We start from the raw sequence: 20,304 nt of genomic DNA on the forward strand, positions 1-20,304 counted from the left end.
GAGCTAGTGGTTATCAAAATGCAGTAAGTGAAGCAGCTGTCAGCATTGTATAGAAAGTTGTTTAAAGTGTAAATTCTTCCAAAGAAGATATTCAAACACCCAACAAGTATACATGAAGAGGAGCTCAATATCACTAATTATCAGGGAAATGAAAATCATATTTGTTAGACTAGTTATTATAAAAAAGGCAAAGGATAACAAGTGTTGGCAAGGATGTAGAGAAAAGAGAATAATTCTTGAGCATTATTTGTGGGAATATGAATTAGTGCAGTGACTATGGAAAATAGTATCAATTCAGTTCAGTCACTCGGTCGTGTCTGACTCTTTGCAACCCCATGGACTGCAGCATGCCAGGCCTCCCTGTCCATCACCAACTCCCAGAGTTTACTCAAACTCATGTCCATTGAGTTGGTGATGCCATCCAGCCATCTCATCCACTGTCATCCCCTTCTCCTCCTGCCCTCAATCTTTCCCAGAATCAGGGTCTTTTCCAAGGAGTCAATTCTTCACATCAGGTGGCCAAAGTATTGGAAAATAGTCTGGAGGTTTCTCAAAAAATTAAAAATAGAACTGCTATATGACCTAGCAATTTCACTCCTGAATATATATACAAAGGAAATGAAATCATTATACCAAAAAGACATCTGTACCCTCATGATTTTTGCAGCATTATTTACAGTAGCCAACACAAGAAACAATCTAAGAGTCTATTGGATAAAGAAAATATGGTATATACATTTACAGTAGAATATTATTCAGTTATAAGAAAAGGAAATCCTGCCATTTGTGATAACATGAAGGGAGCTTGAGGGCATTATGCTAAGTGAAATAAGTCAGACAGAGAAAGACAAATTCTGCATGATTTCGCTTATTTGTGGAACCCAGAAAACAAATAACAAACAAACAAACTCGTAGAAATGGAAAACAGACTGGTGGTTTCCAAACGGCAGGTAGGGAGAAGGCATAATTTATTCTCCTCTGATAATGGTTTATATTCCTACTTTCTTATTTTAGCTCACTTATTTCATAAACATTTTCCTTTTATCTTTTTTGAGGTAGCTAGAATCACATATGTACATAAATACTGTAAATATTTCCAAGTTGGAAACAACAAATGAAAAGCTGATTATTTTATAGCAGATTGCATCATAATCAAGGGATATTAGTACTCAGAGACTAAGAGACTTTAGTTTTTTTAAAGTAATTTAATGTATATACTATGACAATAGGCTGGAATAAACATTGGTATGAGCCAAAAGTATGGATACTCTGACATTCAGTGCTTAACTGCAGTAATTTACCTATATTTTCTGGGATGGAAATCAATACAAATTTTCAGTGGTGACAAAGCACTCTTAGACAGCAAGCTGATAACAGAAGAATATGCCAGCTACATAGAGAATGTGTTACACTTAGAGGGAAGGGTGATATGGAGTAAGGGTTGGGAGTTTTAGCTATGAGCTTCATGGGTTTCCCATGAACTCACCTGGGACATTTGAGGAACCAAATAAATAATAAGAGTGATGGAAAATAATCCATGAAGTAAAATAGGAATCCATAAGTTCAAAAAAAAGCAAATAAATGGAAATTTGATAAGAAAGAATATTTGAGTCTCAAATTACCTTTGCAGAAATTGCTTATGAATTGCAAGAAGAAAAGAATAATTTAATGATGAACAAACCCAAAGTCACCACCTTAATCAAGTGATCAAAGAGAAGATCATAAAACATAGGACAATTCAATATTACCCACCTAGTGATAAGATGTAGTATGAACAAACACAGTATGGGGCTTCAGGGTAGCTCAGTGGTAAAGAATCTGCCTGCAGTGCAGAAGACACGGGAGACACAGGTTCGATCCCTGGGTCAAAAAGATTCCATGGAGAAGAAAATGGTAACCTACTTCAGTATTCTTGCCTGGAAAGCCACAAGAACAGGGGAGCCTGGAGGGCTACAGACCACAGAATTGCAAAGAATCAGACACAACTGAGCGTGCGCGCGCGCGGGCGTGCGCGCACACACACACACACACACACACACACACACCATCTGAGAGAATCCCCTCAAAGATGCTTGAATCTTGTCATTAGAAAGACAATCCAAACTGAGGGGTCTTCTACAAACAGTTGACCATTAAAGTCATGAAATGCAAAGGAAAACTGAGAAAATGTTGCAGACTGAAAGAGACTACAGAGACAGGACAACTTAATGCAACACGTGAGTCTGACGTAGGTCCTTCTGCCATAATTACGTTATTGGCACAACTGAAGAAACTCAATGGGATCTCAGCTTGAAGTGTTAACAATATGTCGATGTTAACTTCCGGAATTTGATGGTTGTTATAGCTACCTGTGAGAACGTTCTTGACTGTGGGATTTATATACTAAGATATTCAAAACTTGGCAACTTAACCCTTGAATGGTGCTGTAAAAACAAAATTCTTTACGTGGATATTTTTGGTAAGTTCAAGGATGCTTTGAAATAAAAATTACAATATTAAAAAACAGAAAGTTTTTGATTTGGAAAGAAGTGCACTGGCTGCTGGTGCTTGAAATGCAATGTGAGATCACAAACCCAATGTACAGTCAGACTTTTCGGTTAAGCTACAAGCAGAGGAAGAGAGTCCCAATACGTCAGGAAGCAGAATGTCAAATAGATCTTCTGAATCACACCAACAAGGCAAAGTGCCTGGAGGTTGAGGAGCTGCTTCCAGGGCAGGTCAAATAGGAATCAGAGTTCTACCCCATCGCATGCAGTTCAGCGATGTATCCCAGAGTTAAAGAGAAACCCAGATGTAGCAGCAAAACAGAAGCCCAGCATGCCCAACAAGACAGAGATCAGGGCACAGGTACATTCAGAAGGGAAACACAAGTGGTGAGACTCAAATTCCCAGACCTTCCTTCATCTCTCTCCATCTATTCATTCTTTTTAATAGCAAAAACACTGCAGGAGGGTGGAGAGGGTACTTCACTGTCCATCAGTGGGTGACTGATTAAATAAATTGTCATGCAACCATACAATGAAATAGTTCCCAACTAGAGTTTGCTATTTATTTATTTATATCTTATATTGGAAGAAATTGATTAACAATGTTGTTAGTTTGGGTTGTACAGCAAAGTGATTCAGTCATACATATGTGTGTATCTGTTCTTTTTCAAATACTTTTCCCACTTAAAGCACTACAGAATATTGAGCAGCGTTCCCTGTGCTATACTGTAGGTCTTCATTGGTTATCCATTTTAAATGTGGTAATGTGTACATGTCAATCCCAGACTCGCAATCTACCCCTTTCCCCTACCTTCTTCCCTTGGTAAGTGTAAGTATGTTCTGTAAATCTGTGAGTCCATTTCTCTTTTTTATATCAAGCGATATCACTTATATGCAGAATCTAAAAAGTTTTTTTAAATGGTAACAAATTGACTCAGAGTTGACCTTTAAATAACACAGATTTGAACTATGTGGGTGCATTTATACATGAGTGTTTTCAATAGTAAATATGATAATTCTACACACTCCACAGATGTAGAACCTTACACACATGTGGAGGACTAACCATTAGTTATACTCAAATTTTTGACTGTGTGGAGGCTCAGAGCCCTAACCCCTGCATTGTTCAAGGGTCAGTTATATTTAAAAGATGTGGCTTACCTATATATTCTGAGTGCAAATCCAAAAAAGCAAGCAATTTGTTTACTCAATTGTTAATTGCTCTATCCATAGTGGCTGAAAAAAAGTGTGGCATTCAGTAGATGTTCAATAAATATTCATTGAATATAGAAAAGAATGCTTCCCAGGTGATGCTAGTGGTGAAGAACATGCCTGTCAATACAGGAAACATGAGATGCCGGTTTGATCCCGAGGATGGGAAGATCCCCTGAAGGAAGGCAGGCAACCCACTCCAGTATTCTTGCCTGGAGAATTCTATGGACAGAGGAGCCTGGAGGGCTATGATCCATAATAACATAGAGCCAAACACATCTGAAGTGACTTCCTTCATCATTCAGTTGCTCAGTCAGGTCCAACTCTTTGAAACCCCATGCACTGTAGCATGCCAGGTTTCCTTGTCCTTCACCATCTCCTGGAGCTTGCTCAAACTCATGTCTGTCAAATCAATGATGCCATCCAACCATTGCATCCTTTGTCGTCCCCTTCTCCTCCTGCCTTCAATCTTTCCCAGCATCAAGGTCTTTTCTAATGAGTCAGTTCTTCTCATCAGGTGTCCAAAGTATTGGAGCTTCAGCTTCAGCATCAGTCCTTTCAATGAATATTCAGGATTGGTTTCCTTTAGAATTGACTGGTTTGATCTCCTTGAAGTCCAAGGGACTCTCAAGAGTCTTCTCCAACACCACAGTTCAAAAGCATCAGTTCTTCAGCACTCAAGTTTCTTTATGACCCAACTCTCATATCCATACATAACTACTGGAAAAATCATAGCTTCGACTATATGGACCTTTGTCAGCAAAATGATGTCTCTGCTTTTTAAGACATGGTCTAGGTTTGTCACAGCTTTTCTTCCAAGAAGCAAGCATCTTTTAATTTCATGGCTGCAGTTACCTCCACAGTGATTTTGGAGCCCGAAAAAATTGTCACTATTTCCCCATATATTTGCCATGAAGGGATGGGACCAAATGCCATGACATTAGTATTCTGAATGTTGAGTTTTAAGCCAGCTTTTCATTCTCCTCTTTCACCTTAATCAAGAGGCTCTTTAGTTCCTCTTTGCTTTCTGCCATAAGGGTGGAGTCATCTGCGTATCTGAGGTTGTTGCTATTTCTCCTGGAAATCTTGATTCCAGCTTGTGGTTCATTCAGCCCGGCATTTCAGAAGCGACTTAGCACACAAAAAGGAATAATTGTTATTTTTTTTAAGTTTCAAAATAGTATGAATAGTCCAATTTCATTTAAGTTTCTCAAGTCCTCAAGTGTTTAGCCTTTTCCTTTAAACACTCAAAATTAACAACTCTAGCCCTAATCATTTTCAACTTCTTAGGAGTAGAGAGGGACATATTTCTAAAGGAGAGGGCTAATATTCTCTTAGTGGTTGCCTGTCACCTCGTTTCAATTTCCTGCTCAGCTGTTCACAGCTCTCACCTCAGCATCTCTCTGGACTCTTCCTCCACCACTTGACCACCAGCATGGACTGTCCTTCTTTATTCCCTCTTTCACCGCTGAAAAAAGACTGTTTTGAGCACTACATTTTAACTGAAGACATGTGAACAATGGAGGGTAATTTCAGAGCAATTTGAAAACAAATATCCATCAATTCTGATCTCTCAATTCATTCCATCTGCCTTTTCCCTCCTAAGTGTCCATATGTTTGCTCTCTGTATCTGTGTCTCTATTTCTGCCTTGCAAACAGATATACTAATAGGCATAAAATAGATAAGTAATGAGAACCTGCTGTATAGCACAGGAAACCCTACTCAGTTCTCCGTGGTGACCTACATGGGAAAGAAATCCAAAAATGAAGGAATATATGTATATGTATAGCTGATTCACTTCACTGCACAGCACAAACTAACACATTGTAAAGCAACCATACTCCAACAATAAATAAACGTAAAAACTATTTAAAAAGAAAAAGAAAATAAATGTCAGGCATCATTTGCCATCCCTAAATGTATAGGCAGTCTTTGACAAGGAACCTTCTCTCCCATGCTTGTGGCCCTCCTAATCCCAACATCCCATGAATCTACCTCATCAGCTCTTTACTACCTGGGCCTATCCTCACATGTTTATCTTCCCACATCCAAGACTTTCTTCATGATGTAGCCCATGCTTACTCTCATGTAGCTCTAGAAACTGAAAATATTTGTTAGTTCACTATGCCAGCAATTATGGTCTCTTCTCAGTCTCAAATTCTCCATCTCACTGAGCCCAGAGTCTTTCCTTTTCCTTTTCAGAGCCACTAAACCAACCCATTTGAATATTCATTCAGAAGGACTGATCCTGAAGCTGAAACTCCAATACTTTGGCCACCTGATGCAAAGAACTGGCTCATTAGAAAAGACCTTGATGCTGGGAAAGACTGAAGGTGGGAAGAAAAGGGGACGACAGGATGAGATGGTTGGATAGCATCACCAACTCAATGGACATGAGTTTGAGCAAGCTCCAGGAGTTGATGATGGACAGGGAAGCCTGGCGTGCTGCAGTCCATGGGGTAGCAAAGAGTCGAACATGACTGAGTGACTGAATGGAGCTGAACTGAAACCATCCTATTACTGTTTTCTCCCACCAACATATCTACCCAAAACACTATCTACCCCACTAGATCAACCTGCTCAAAGTGAAGGCTATTTTGGAAGCAGTAAATGTTCTAGCCTCAATACGCATAAATATAATTAGGAAGAATAGGCACCAAAATATGAGCAGCAGTTGTATCCGGCAGATGGGGCATCAGAGGTTGAAATAAAAAATACCTACAGGACTAGGTAGGCAATAAAACCAATTGAATCAAACTGATGTAGTATTTTCCTAAAGAAGCAACAAAGTTTGCAAGAGCATTTCTTTGTCAGATATGTGCCTGATTTTAAAGTTGTGAATATTGATATAATGTACTCAGGTTACCTCAATGCACATAGGTTTCCCTAAAATTAATGCATATACATTGCTTCAAATTTTCATAATTAAGAGTAGTCTGCCCCAGCCTGGATGGGTGAGGAGATTGGGATGGATGGATACATGTGTATGTATGACTGAGTCCCTTTGCTGAAACTATCACATTTTTAATCAGCTATATCTCAATACAAAATAAAAAGAAGGAAAAAAAAAAGAATAGTCTGCATGCCCAAATACTTAATTAGAACCCAGAAGAAACAGATCTGGAGGTTTTTATCAGGAACATCAAGATTCAAGTATATATGTAAACTCTTCTGATCTTTAAGTAATAGCTCATTTAAACAAAAATACTAAAATGACAAAGTTCAGTTCAGTCGCTCAGTCATGTCCAACTCTTTGAGGCCCCATGGACTGCAGCACGCCAGGCTTCCCTGTCCTTCATCAACTCCCGAAGCTTGCTCAAACTCATGTCCATCGAGTCAGTGATACTCAGGACTGATCTCCTTTAGGATGGACTGGCTGGATCTCCTTGCAGTCCAAGGGACTCTCAAGTATCTTCTCCAACACGACAGTTCAAAAGCATCAATTCTTCGGCTCTCAGCTTTCTTTATGGTCCAACTCTCACATCCGGTTGTGAGATTTTGTCATATCCAAAGTGAAAAAACATCCAATTAAAAATGGGTAAATGATCTAAATAGACATCTCCTCAGAGAAGAAATGCAAATAGTCATGAACACTTGAAAAAAGATACCATTTACCATCAGGGAAAAGCAAATTTGAAACCAAAAGAAGATACCACTTCACACCCACTAGGATGTTTAGAATCAAAAAGTCAGATAACGAGAGTTGGTGAGGATGTGAAAAAAATTGCAGCCTTCATACACTTCTGGTGGAAATAGAAAACAGTACTTTAGAAACAATCTGGCAGTTTCTGAAATGCTTTGACATAGAATTACCACATGATTCAACAATTCCACTCCTAGGTACATACCCAAGACAAAACATTCACACAGAAACTTGTACAAAATATTCACAAAAGTAGAAACTCCCAGATATCCATCATCTGATGAATGAAAAGCTAAACTGTATTATATCTATACAATGGAATATAGTTTGGCAATGAAAATGCATGAGGTACTGATATATCCTACAGTAGAGAGAAATTTGAAAATGTGCTAAGTGAAAGAAGTCACTCTCAAAAGACCACACATTGTATGTTCCCACTTAAACAAAATGTCCAGAATGGACAAATTAATAGAGATTGAAAACAGATTAGTGGCTGTCAGAGGTTGGGAGGATAGGGGGTACATGCTTCTCCCTGAAGTAATGGACATGTTCTAAAATTGATAGTGGTGATGGATGCATGACTGTGTGAATATACTAAAAAAGTCACTAAATTGTGTATCATAAATTGGTGAATTATATGGTATATGAACTATATCTCAGTAAAACTGGTTTTAAAAAACACCAATGAGCCAAACAATTATATCTGCAGGCCTGACATTGCCTGCAGACCCTCCAGTTCAGGGCCTCTGCTTTATACTTCCTTATTTACTGAATATTTTATAGTAAGCACCCACTGCCATGACAAAATGCCATAGAGCTGGTGACTGAAAGGACAGACATGCCTCTCATCATTCTGGAGGCTAGGGTGTCCAGATCAGGGTACTGCAGGGTAAATATGACTCCACAGCCTCTTCTCTTGGTTTATAGGCAGGCACCAGTCTCTGTATGCTCATATGACATCTCTGTGCACATGAGAGGGGAGACAGCAAACAAGCTCTCTAGTGTTTTTTCTTATAAGGACACTGACCCCATCTTAAAGCCCTACTCTTAAAACTTATCTAATCTTAATTATTTATCAAAGGCCCCATCTCCAAATGCCATCTTATTGGGTGTTAGGGCTTCAACATTTGGATCTTGTGAGAGCACAAACATTCTGTCGAAAATAAGCATGAATTACTCTAAAGAAACTATGCTTTCAAAAAATATTTTAATAAAAATTATGAAACCGGGCTTTCCTAGTATTCCAGTGGTTAAGAATGTGCCTGCTAATTCAGGGGACGCTGGTTTGATCCCTGGTCTAGGAACTAAGATCTCACCTGCTTTGGAGGAACAAAGCCTGTGCGGTGCAACTACTGAGCCCATGTGCCACAATTAAGACCTTCAGTTCAGTTCAGTCACTCACTCATGTCCAGCTCTTTGCGACCCCATGAATTGCAGCACGCTAGGCCTCCCTGTCCATCACCAACTCTCAGAGTTCACCCAAACTCATGTCCATCGACTCAGTGATGCCATTCAGCCATCTCACTCTCTGTCGTCCCCTTCTCCTCCTGCCCCCAATCCCTCCCAGCATCAGGGTCTTTTCCAATGAGTCAACTCTTTGTATGAGGTGGCCAAAGTATTGGAGCTTCAGCTTTAGCATCACTCCTTCAAAGAACGCCCAGGTCTGATCTCCTTTAGGATGGACTGTTTGCATCTCCTTGCAGTCCAAGGGGTTCTCAGGAGTCTTTAGCACCATAGTTCAAAAGCATCAATTCTTCGGAGCTCAGCTTTCTTCACAGTCCAACTCTCACATCCATACATGACCACAGGAAAAACCATAGCCTTGACAAGATGGACATTTGTTGGAAAAGTAATGTCTCTGCTTTTGAATATGCTATCTAGGTTGGTCATAACTTTCCTTCCAAGGAGTAAGCATCTTTTAATTTCATGGCTGCAATTACCATCTGCAGTGATTTTGGAGCCCAGAAAAATAAAGTCTGACACTGTTTCCACTGTTTCTCCATCTATTCCCCATGAAGTGATGGGACCAGATGCCATGATCTTCGTTTTCTGAATGTTGACCTTTAAGCCATCTTTGTCACTCTCCTCTTTCACTTGCATCAAGAGGCTTTTTAGTTCCTCTTCACTTTCTGCCATAAGGGTGGTGTCATCTGCATATCTGAGGTTATTGATATTTCTCCCGGCAGTCTTGATTCCAGCTTCTGCTTCCTCCAGCCCAGCGTTTCTTATGTTGTACTCTGCATAGAAGTTAAATGAGCAGGGTGACAATATACAGCCTTGACATACTCCTTTTCCTATTTGGAACCGTCTGTTGTTCCATGTCCATTTCTAACTGTGGCTTCCTGACCTGCATATAGGTTTCTCAAGAGGCAGGTCAGGTGGTCTGGTATTCCCATCTCTTTCAGAATACTCCACAATTTATTGTGATCCACACAGTCAAAGGCTTTGGCATAGTCAATAAAGCAGAAATAGATGGTTTTCTGGAACTCTCTTGCTTTTTCCATGATCCAACGGATGTTGGCAATCTGATCTCTGGTTGCTCTGCCTTTTCTAAAACCAGCTTGAACATCTGGAAGGTCACGGTTCACATATTGCTGAAGGCTGGCTTGGAGAATTTTGAGCATTACTTTACTAGCATGTGAGATGACTGCAATTGTGCGGTAGTTTGAGCATTCTTTGGCATTGCCTTTCTTTGGAATTGGAATGAAAACTGACCTTTTCCAGTCCTGTGGCCACTGCTGAGTTTTCCAAATTTGCTGGCAGAGTGAGTGCAACACTTTCACAGCATCATCTTTCAGAATTTGAAATAGCTCTACTGGAATTCCATCACCTCCACTAGCTTTGTTCGTAGTGATGCTTTCTAAGGCCCACTTGACTTCACATTCCAGGATGTCTGGCTCTAGGGGAGTGATCACACCACCGTGATTATCTGAGTCATGAAGATCTTTTTTGCACAGTTCTTCTGTGTATTCTTGCCACCTCTTCTTAATATCTTCTGCTTCTGTTAGGTCCATACCATTTCTGTCCTTTATCGAGCCCATCTTTGCATGAAATGTTCCCTTGGTACCTCTAATTTTCTTGAAGAGATCTCTAGTCTTTCCCATTCTGTTCTTTTCCTCTATTTCTTTGCATTGATCACTGAGGAAGGTTTTCATATCTCTCTTTGTTATTCTTTGGAACTCTGCATTCAGATGTTTTATCTTTCCTTTTCTCCTTTGCTTTTCTCTTCTCTTCTTTTCACAGCTATTTGTAAGGCCTCTCCAGATAGCCATTTTGCTTTTTTGTATTTCTTTTCCATGGGGATGGTCTTGATCCCTGCCTCCTGTACAGTGTCACAAACCTCCATCAATAGTTCATCAGGCACTTTATCTATCAGATCTAGTCCCTTAAATCTATTTTTCACTTCCACTGAATAGTCATAAGGGATTTGATTTAGGTCATACCTGAATGGTCTAGTGGTTTTCCCTACTTTCTTCCATTTAAGTCTGAATTTGTCAATAAGAAGTTCATGATCTAAGCCACAGTCAGCTCTTGGTCTTATTTTTGCTGACTGTATAGAGCTTCTCCATCTTTGACTGCAAAGAATATAGTCAATCTTATTTCGGTGTTGACCATCTGGTGATGTCCACGTGTAGAGTCTTCTCTTGTGTAGTTGGAAAAGGGTGTCTGCTATGATCAGTGTGTTCTCTTGGCAAAACTCTATTAGCCTTTGCCCTACTTCATTCTGTATTCAAGGCCAAATTTGCCTGTTACCCCAGGTGTTTCTTGACTTCCTATGTTTGCATTCCAGTTCCCTATAATGAAAAGGACACCTTTTTGGGGTGTTAGTTCTAAAAGGTCTTGTAGGTCTTCATAGAACTGTTCAACTTCAGCTTCTTCAGTGTTGCTGATTGGGGCATAGACTTGGACTACTGTGATATTGAATGGTTTGCCTTGGAAACGAACAGAGATCATTCTGTCATTTTTGTGATTGCATCCAAGTACTGTATTTTGGACTCTTTCGTTGACCATGATGGCTACTCCGTTTCTTCTAAGGGACTCTTGTTAGGCAACCGAAAATAAATAAACAAATATTTTAGAAAATAATGAAATCCCTCCTTCCTATCCTCTGGTTTTATCCTAAAAACTGGGAATAAGCTCCATGAGAATGGGGACTGGTGAATCTCAGCTATCTTACATAGAGTTGGCTATCAAAAATTTTGTGAAAATAAGGAAGGGGGGAAGGAGGAGAGAGCTAATAGGGCCCTAGGACTGAACCTATTGTGGGTGGGTGTAGGGGTAAGGGGTGGGGATTAAGAATAGGAAGTAATTGAACCTACAGAGTTGCAGAAGTGAAGAGTCAGGCACTCTGAGACTTTCATCCTTAAATTTCACCTTCTCCATTCAGGTACCAGAGTTTGTCCAACCTGTTTTAAAGACAGGCAGTGAATTGATGTGCAAGTAATTCATCACCATAAGTAATCCTTGTGCCCCGCCTTAAGTGATTCCAAATGACACAGACACAGTAAGGTTGTCTACACATGGACATGAATCAGGTCATTGAATTAGAGTTCAAACAGCAGAACTGGACCAAGCCTCTGTGAAATGAGACAACAGTGATCTGCTTATCGTGGGGTGCTCTCAGTGGAATCTGACACACCTCATGCGGCAGCGTGGAGTGAAGTCAAGGGCACGAGATGTTATGAAAGCAGCCGTGGGATTCTGTCCAGGATGCAGAAGTACCTATAATACCTGTGCCTTGTCTGTTAGTAAACACAAGAATTTCACAGTTTTCACAGCTTTGCTATGAAAGGAGCATTCCTGTGAGCTGTGCCACTGATCACACCCCCGATGTGCTCCTCAAACATTTCAATCTCTCCCCAACACATCTGACAACCTCACTCTCTTTCTTTCCCTCATGCTCCACCCTGTTTCCTAAATGAATCTTCATAGGTCTGGCCTGACATATCTTACTTCCTAACAGTAAATATATCCAAAGTAATAACCAACATTATTGCTGTCAAATCACACAAGCAAGGAAATCAGCATCTGGGGAGAGATTTCCAAGAAGCAGCACAGAAAGTTTCAAAGTGGCCCTTTAAAAGACACTATGCTAGGTTTCCCTGGCGGTTCAGTGGTGAAGAATCTGCCTGCCAGTGCAGGGTACACGGGTTCGATCCCTGGTCTGGGAAGATGAGATCCCACATGTCTTGAAGCAGCTGGGCCTGTGCACCATAACTACTGAGCCTGTGCTCTTAAAGTCCAGGAGCCACAAACTACTGAAGCGTGAGCACCCTAGAGTCTGTGCTCTGCAACAAGAGAACCCACCGCAATGAGAAGCCTATGCACAACGACCACGCAGCAACAAAGACCCAGTACAGTCAAAAATGTATAATAAATAAATAATATTTTAAAGACACAAAGCGTTGTATTTGTATAGATCTTTACACATGACAAGCACTTTCCCATGTTTACGTCATCTGATCTTTTTGAATCTTACAGGTACTGTCTTCTGAAAGCTGAAGCTCAGAGAAGGGACAAGGCACAAAATAAGACTGAAGGGAGTGTTCACACTGTGCAGACACTGCTGTTGCTGCTTAGGTATGTGAACCCACTTAACGTTCAGGACAACTCTGGCAGAAGGTACAGTTGTTACTCAGTGAGGAGATGGAGCACCAGGAGGCCCTGTAACCCTAAATCAAGATCTCACAAGTTTGCAAAGGAAGCAGTAGGAGAGTGGGGATGTGAACCCAGCCTGGCCACCTCCTGAGCACACAGGCTCATCCTCTGGGCTCATCTGCCTCCCTCCGCGTGAGTGGCAGAAACCATTCTGTGGTGCCAGAACTTCTGTACCATCTGTTCGTCCAGATCATTACTATTGTTTGTGATGGCACTGAGGCAGTGGCAGTGTTGGAATTTCAATAAAGGTAAATGATTCATAACCTTGTTTTTCTGAACTTTCATATCCTAAAACTAAGCATGCATGCACACACACACTCGACTTGTATGTATTGATGACATTCTTTTGACGATTCAAAAAAAGAATCTTACTCAGCACTCTTTGGAGAAAAAGGATAGTGTGGGTCTTCCCAACTCCCCTCAAAACAAGTTTCATGAAGGAGATGCAGGAGTTGGAGCCTGAATAGAATGGTGGGGCAGGTGGAGAGTGGGGGCTTGGGGGAAAGTAAACAGATCTAGACATGCTTATTTTGCTTCTATTATCATGTGCATAATTCTGGTAGCTGTGAAAATGTCTTTTTCATGGATATTTCCCTCAAAGAGCTTGCACCGTCAAGGAGACAAGCCCTACAGATATAAAATAATTAAGAGAACTCCACTAACACAATTGCGAGAGAGTGTGGTATTGACAAGTGATTCTCATTTTGGACTTGAGGATCTACGGCCAGGTACAGTTACTATACACAAACTCTGTAGTGGCATGTGACAGCCTGCAAGCATCCTTTTTTACATGCTTCTGTGTGTGTGTGTGTGTGTGTGTGTGTGTGTGTGTGTGTGTGTGGCAAGGAAGTGTACGATTGTGATTATACTTTTAATCTCTATTGACTGAGAATATATATATATATATATATGTAGATAAAACCAAGAGCACCCTGGAATAAGTATACTGCATCCAAGGGTGCAGGACCTTCATGTTTTAAGAAAAAAAAAATGAGACAGGATGAGAAGTTGTAGGACTGACATAGACAATGAAGAACTAGTGAAATGTGAACTGAAAGAAGAGCATGAGATGTTCATAGCAAAGGGAATACAGAGCAGATGAAAGCATCACTTCTGAATTGGTGGGGTCCACAGGGAGTAAATGGCAACCCACTCCAGTATTCTTGCATGGAAAATCCCATGGACGGAGGAGCCTGGTTGGCTACCATCTGTGGAGCTGCAAAGAGTCGGACACGACTGAGTGACTTCACTTTCACTTTCACAGGGAGTAATGATATTTTCTAATATTTATTTTATTTCTTTATTTTGGCTGCTATGGGTCTTAGCTACAGCTGATGGGATCTTTTTTGCACCAAGTGGGTTTCTTAGTTGCAGCAGGTCAACTCTTAATTGAATGCATGAGGGCTCTAGCTCTCAAACCTGGGTCCCCTGCCTTGAGAACATGGGGTCTTACCCACTAGATCATCAGGGAAGTCCTCAGTAATGCCATGTTTAGACTCTACTTTTTTCATGGTTTGCTCTCTTAATAATCTTATATAGTTAAGCAAGGACTTACCTGGAGGGATTTCCCTGGCAGTCCAGTGGTTCAGACTTTACCTTCCAATGCAGGAGGCATGAGTTCAATCCCTGGTCAGGGTAGATCCCAAGTCCCACATGACTTGCAACCAAAAAACCAGAGCATAAACAGAAACAATATTGTAACAAAGTCAATAAACACTTTTAAAAAAATGGCCCACATAAAAAAAATCTTTACAAAATTGTTTGGAAAAAAAAAACTACTTGCAATAGCATGGCTTCTTATAATTTTGTGGCCAAATATATCATGAAAATTATTCAAATTGCTATATTTTTCCACTGCAATGTTTCTAGACCATGTAGGTAATCCATCAGTTCAGTTCAGTTCAGTTGCTCAGTCATGTCCAACTCTTTGTGACCCCACGAATTGCAGCATGCCAGGCCTCCCTGTCCATCACCAACTCACAGAGTCCACCCAAACCCATGTCCATTGTGTCAGTGATGCCATCCAACCATCTCATCCTCTGTCATCCCCTTCTCCTCCTGCCCTCAGTCTTTCCCAGCATCAGGGTCTTTTCCAATGAGTCAGCTCTTCGCATCAGGTGGCCAAAGTATTGGAGTTTCAGCTTCAACATCAGTCCCTCCAATGAACACCCAGGACTGATCTCCTTTAGGATGGACTGGTTGGATCTCCTTGCAGTCCAAGGGACTCTCAAGAGACTTCTCCAACACCACAGCTCAAACGCATCGATTCTTCTGTGCTCAGCTTTCTAGTAGTGACGTATGAACTAGGCCAGATGACCACTGACACATACTTTACATCCTTACTGGTAGAGAAACTCTAAAGTGAAAACTATAATGTCACATACAGATTTCAATAACTACTCAAAGACAAAAATAGGTATATATCTAAGATTCTTTTCAGCAAGATGTGGTTAAATTATCTTGCCATGTCTGGAGTGTTTAGCCCTCTGGAGGGGAATAAAGGCAGCATTACATCAAACACCTCGGTAATCTGCCTATTTATTATATCATTGTTTTGAGAAGTACCAGTGATTCTTTCTGATTTTCCAAAGAACATGAAACAGTAGTGGAAGGAATGATTCTGAGAGTGCAGGGCAAACATTTTAGGTTTATAGCTTGACAACTGAGATTACACAGACAACATTCAGTTTCCTATGTCCTCAAGCTTATAATATTTTACATCCTAAAAGACCTTGTGTTGTTTCCCAGCTTCAAGACAAGGGTCCTAAAGAGAAAAGGAGATATTAGACACTTTAAGGTATCCCAAGTGAGCCAGAGGAATGAAGGCAGAGCTAGAGGTGGAGGAACTGCATTGTTTCACAAGAGAAAGTGGGAGGGGGAGAGAAAACGGATTTGACAGCTACTGTTGTAATGAGGCAGCATAATAACTGCTGCGGCTAAGTCACGTCAGTCGTGTCTGACTCCGTGCGACCCCATAGATGGCAGCCTACCAGGCTCCTCTGTCCCTGGGATTCTCCAGGCAAGAACACTGGAGTGGGTTGCCATTTCCTTCTCCAATGCATGAAAGTGGAGAGTGAAAGGGAAGCCGCTCAGTCATGGCCGACTCCTAGCAAACCCATGGACTGCAGCCTACCCGGCTTCTCTGTCCATGGGATTTTCCAGGCAAGAGTACTAGAGTCAAAAATCAGAGGACTGAAACACCAGCATTGCTTCTTTATACACAGGTCTTTCGCTTTGCAGACATGACTGCTCCAGGCTGTGGGTTGGTTCTAGAATGCATGCTGGGACCAAACCCACTCTAGCCATCTTTCATCTTCCTTCAACAAGTATGGACAAGTGACTGAAACAAGTTCTTTCTGATACTCAGCCACCTGGGTCACTATCATAACCAAAAATCAAATGTGAGAAAAACCTGGAACTACTTAAGACTCTCTTGAGATGTCAGAAAAAGAAAAAACTACCAGTCATGATCTGGGAAATATGATTCTCTCCAAACAACCTTCCTGATCTCACACCCTTGCTCCTACCTCCTAAGTATGTTTTCTGATGAATTTCTGAACTGTCTCTACTTCTTCAAATCTACTAATACATGTCTGAACTCATAAGTCAAAAAAAAAGGATATTGAAGAAAGAAGCAAAGATAAAAGGCCACATTTGATAATAAGCAGCAGACACCACTGTGTAAATCACTTTATTATTTCTGAGCCTCAGTCTCTACAAAATGGGACTTTTGACCATAGACAATGTTGGCAGCCTAAAAGCTGTAAAGAAACTGGATGGAAGGGAATGTAATTCCAAAGTCTTGAGTGCCTTCCTGAGAGAAATGCTAGCATTAAACAAATTTAGCAACATCCTCTCCTTAAATAAAAATCACCACTATGAGAGTTTCTAAAGGCCAAGTCTGAACCAAAAATAAATATGTTAGTAGATATTTGTTGGAACAATCGCCCTGAGAAACAGGTTTCACTTTGCAGGTGAATTTTTTCTCTCTGAGGGTAGGTTCAGGGTAGGGAGAGATATCAGCAACAGGAATGAGGAAGGTCAGTGATGACTTAGAGGAGGCAGATTTTTTTCTTGGAATGGTACACAGACTGCTAGAAACTTCAGTCCCATTACTTCCTTTCTCTCTAGCTCCATTTCTTCTCCACACTTGGCAAGTGTGGGCCCCGTGCAAATGAGTGGCATAGGGGGTCAGGAGGTGTGAGCCAGCAGGGCCCACTCAGGGGTACTGGGGGCACTGGGGTCTGCCTGGGTCATGGCAAGTGGCTGAGTGTTGCCTTCAGCCTTCTACAGATCAATTTCACTTGTCAAACAAAGGAGCTGCCATGAGCTTCCTCCTACAACCTCCTCACCCTGCATGATGAATAGCAGAGCAGGGTGGTGGAGCAACCCATCCCTGCCATTTCCGCTTGTGCTATTGAGTTTGGGAGATGTTGTTTTTCCACTGCCTTCAGGCTCAGAGCAAATGCCTGGACATGCAGGGACAGCACATTGTCGTGCTGATCACCAGAGACTTGCCAACTCTTGGCCAAAGAGGAGGCTACTAAGACTGGAAAATCAACTTGGTGGGAGGCACCTGGTAGGCAGCAAACTGTCTTATACCAAGCAGTGAAAACAAGTAAGGAAGGACTAGCCTCAGGCTAGTGGGGGAATCAGGGCCCCAGCTCCCATCTTACTGCCAGCTGAAGCCCCAAACTGTTTCCCTGATAACGCAGGCCAAATATGCCCCAGTTCTTTGGGAACACCTTGCAGCATGTGGAACGTGGCCAGACCCACAAGCCCAGAGAGAAAATGAGCTTCAGGATCACAAAGCTGCCAGCTGGACGGTATCTATGCCCTGAGTGTTTTCTTGGTTTGCTTTTCTCACGTTCTCCCTCAGTACTCACTACAGTAACTGAGTCTTTTCGTATCAGCCTATCTCAGTGGTGGAACTTTCCAGAGAAGCCAGAGCTCCCCCAACCCAGAGCCGTACGAGCTGGCATGGTCACGCCAGGAGACAGTGTCTCAGAGGTGGTAGACTTGGAGCTGCTTGGTTCAGGTGGTTTTCCCCATCAGAAAACTGGTAGATTTTCACGTTAACGGAGGAATGTCCCTCCCACAAAGAATGGCATGCTATTCCCTGTATAGGGAGGAAGCTCCCTTAGGGGCCAAGAATGTGGTTCCTGGAATTAGACCTAGGACTCAATTTGGTGGGCTTCCCCAGTGGCTCAGTGGTAAAGAATTTGCCTGCAATGCAGGAAATGCAGAAGACACAGGTTTGATCCCTGGGTCAGGAATATCCCCTGGAGAAGGGCAAGGCAACTCACTCCAGTATTCTCGCCTGGACAGAGAAGCCTGGCCGGCTACAACTGTAGCGACTGAGCATGCAGGCAAGCAGTAAATTTGGTCCCACCACTTACAGCTGTGTGGTCTTGCTTAATTACTGAAACTACTTTTCTCATCTATAAAATGGAGATAATAATTGTAATTTAAAGGTTGTTGTAAGGATTAAATAAAGTAATGCTTGTAAAATTCTTGGCACAAGGCCTGGAAGAACAATTATTATTATCATTACTCCTTATTCTTCCTGGAAATTTGGAGAACAGAGGTGATACTCAAAACTTTAGGGTGGAAGAAATTGTTAATTCCTTCATCTCTCTCTCCTATTTCAGTCTCCCCATCATACGTGGACTGCTGACTCCAAATAATTTAATAAGGTAACACTTTCCAAGATGGGAGGAATAGTCATTGGAAGTTCATAAAGCTCTTTCGTGAAGCAAGTTGACTCCTCAACAATTGAGGCAACAAATGTTCCTCAGCTGCATCATAAAAACCAAATGCCCCTCATGTTTTCTGATGCAAGATTAAGGTCTTAATATTGATTAAATCATTTTTAAAAAATGAGAACCAGATATCTGCTTCACCATCATTACAGTTTAATTTTGCAGGACAAGCTTCCTGTATTAAGCATACAGTTTGAGAATCCACAATTCACAACCATTATGGAGAACAGCAAGGAGATTCCTTTAAAAAACTAAAAATAGAGCTGCCACATGATCCAGCAATCCCACTCTTGGACATATATCCAGAGAAAACCATAATTCAGAAGGATGCATGCATCCCAATGTTCACTGAAGCACAATTTACAACAGCCAGGTCATAGAAGCAACCTAAATCCATTGGCAGAGGAATAGATTAAAAAAAAGATGTGGTATATAGACACAATAGAATATTATGCAGTCATTAAAAAGAACCAAATAATCTCATTTGCAACAACATGGATAAACCCAGGGATTATTACACTGAGTAAATAAGTCAGACAGAGAAAGACAAATATCATATGATATTACTTATATGTGGAATCTAAAAAAAAAATAGTACAAATGAACTTACAGAACAGAAAAAGAATCACAGATATAACAAACAGACATGATTACCAGGGAGGGAATGGGGGAGGAATAAATAGGGAAATTGGGGTAGTTTTATTTACTGCAGGCCAGACCAGTTATTTTGGACTTTCCATTGGGTCCTAGGTACTTTACACCTACTATATATAAAATATATAACTAATAAGGACCTGGACTTTCCAGGTGGTACAGTGGTAAAGAATCCACCTACGAATACAGAAGATGAAAGAGACATGAGTTTGATCCCTGGTTTGCAATGATCCCCCGGTAAAGGAAATGGCAACCCACTCCAGTATTCCTGCCTGAAAAATTCCATGGACAGAGGAACCTAGCAGGTTACAGTCCAATGGGACGCAAAGAGTCGGAAATGACTAAGAGACTAAGCACAGACACACGGTAAGGACCTACCATATAGCACATAGAACTCTTCTGTACAGTCTGTAATGACCTATATGGGAAAAGAATCTTAAAAAGTGTGTGTGTGTGTACACACACACACACACACACACACACATATATATATATATATTTGCATATAACTGATTCACTTTGCTGTACAGCAGAAATTAACACAGCATTGTAAATCAACTATACTCAAAAAAAATTTTTTTAAAGAAAGAAAAACAGGAAAGGATAAAACCAAGGTTATAATTCTTTCCACATTATCCTTCTGCCTCCCTCAGTAAAATTCTACTATAAAGACAAAAAAAAAAAAAAAGAGCCCTTGATTCATGACTCCTGATGAGGGACCATCGAAAGGAAAAGTTAAATTGGAGAAACAATATCCCCTATCCGTTGAACTGAAAATTCTCCTTTCCCATACTCAATACAACAAGATTCACTAAATAAAGGAAAATAAGAGAGAGATGCTCCAAATTGCCAGATATTTTCCTTTGATAAGGGGTATTTTTAGATAAG

This window comes from Ovis canadensis, chromosome 1, assembly GCF_042477335.2.
Source record: "Ovis canadensis isolate MfBH-ARS-UI-01 breed Bighorn chromosome 1, ARS-UI_OviCan_v2, whole genome shotgun sequence".
Taxonomy (NCBI): Eukaryota; Metazoa; Chordata; class Mammalia; order Artiodactyla; family Bovidae; genus Ovis; species Ovis canadensis.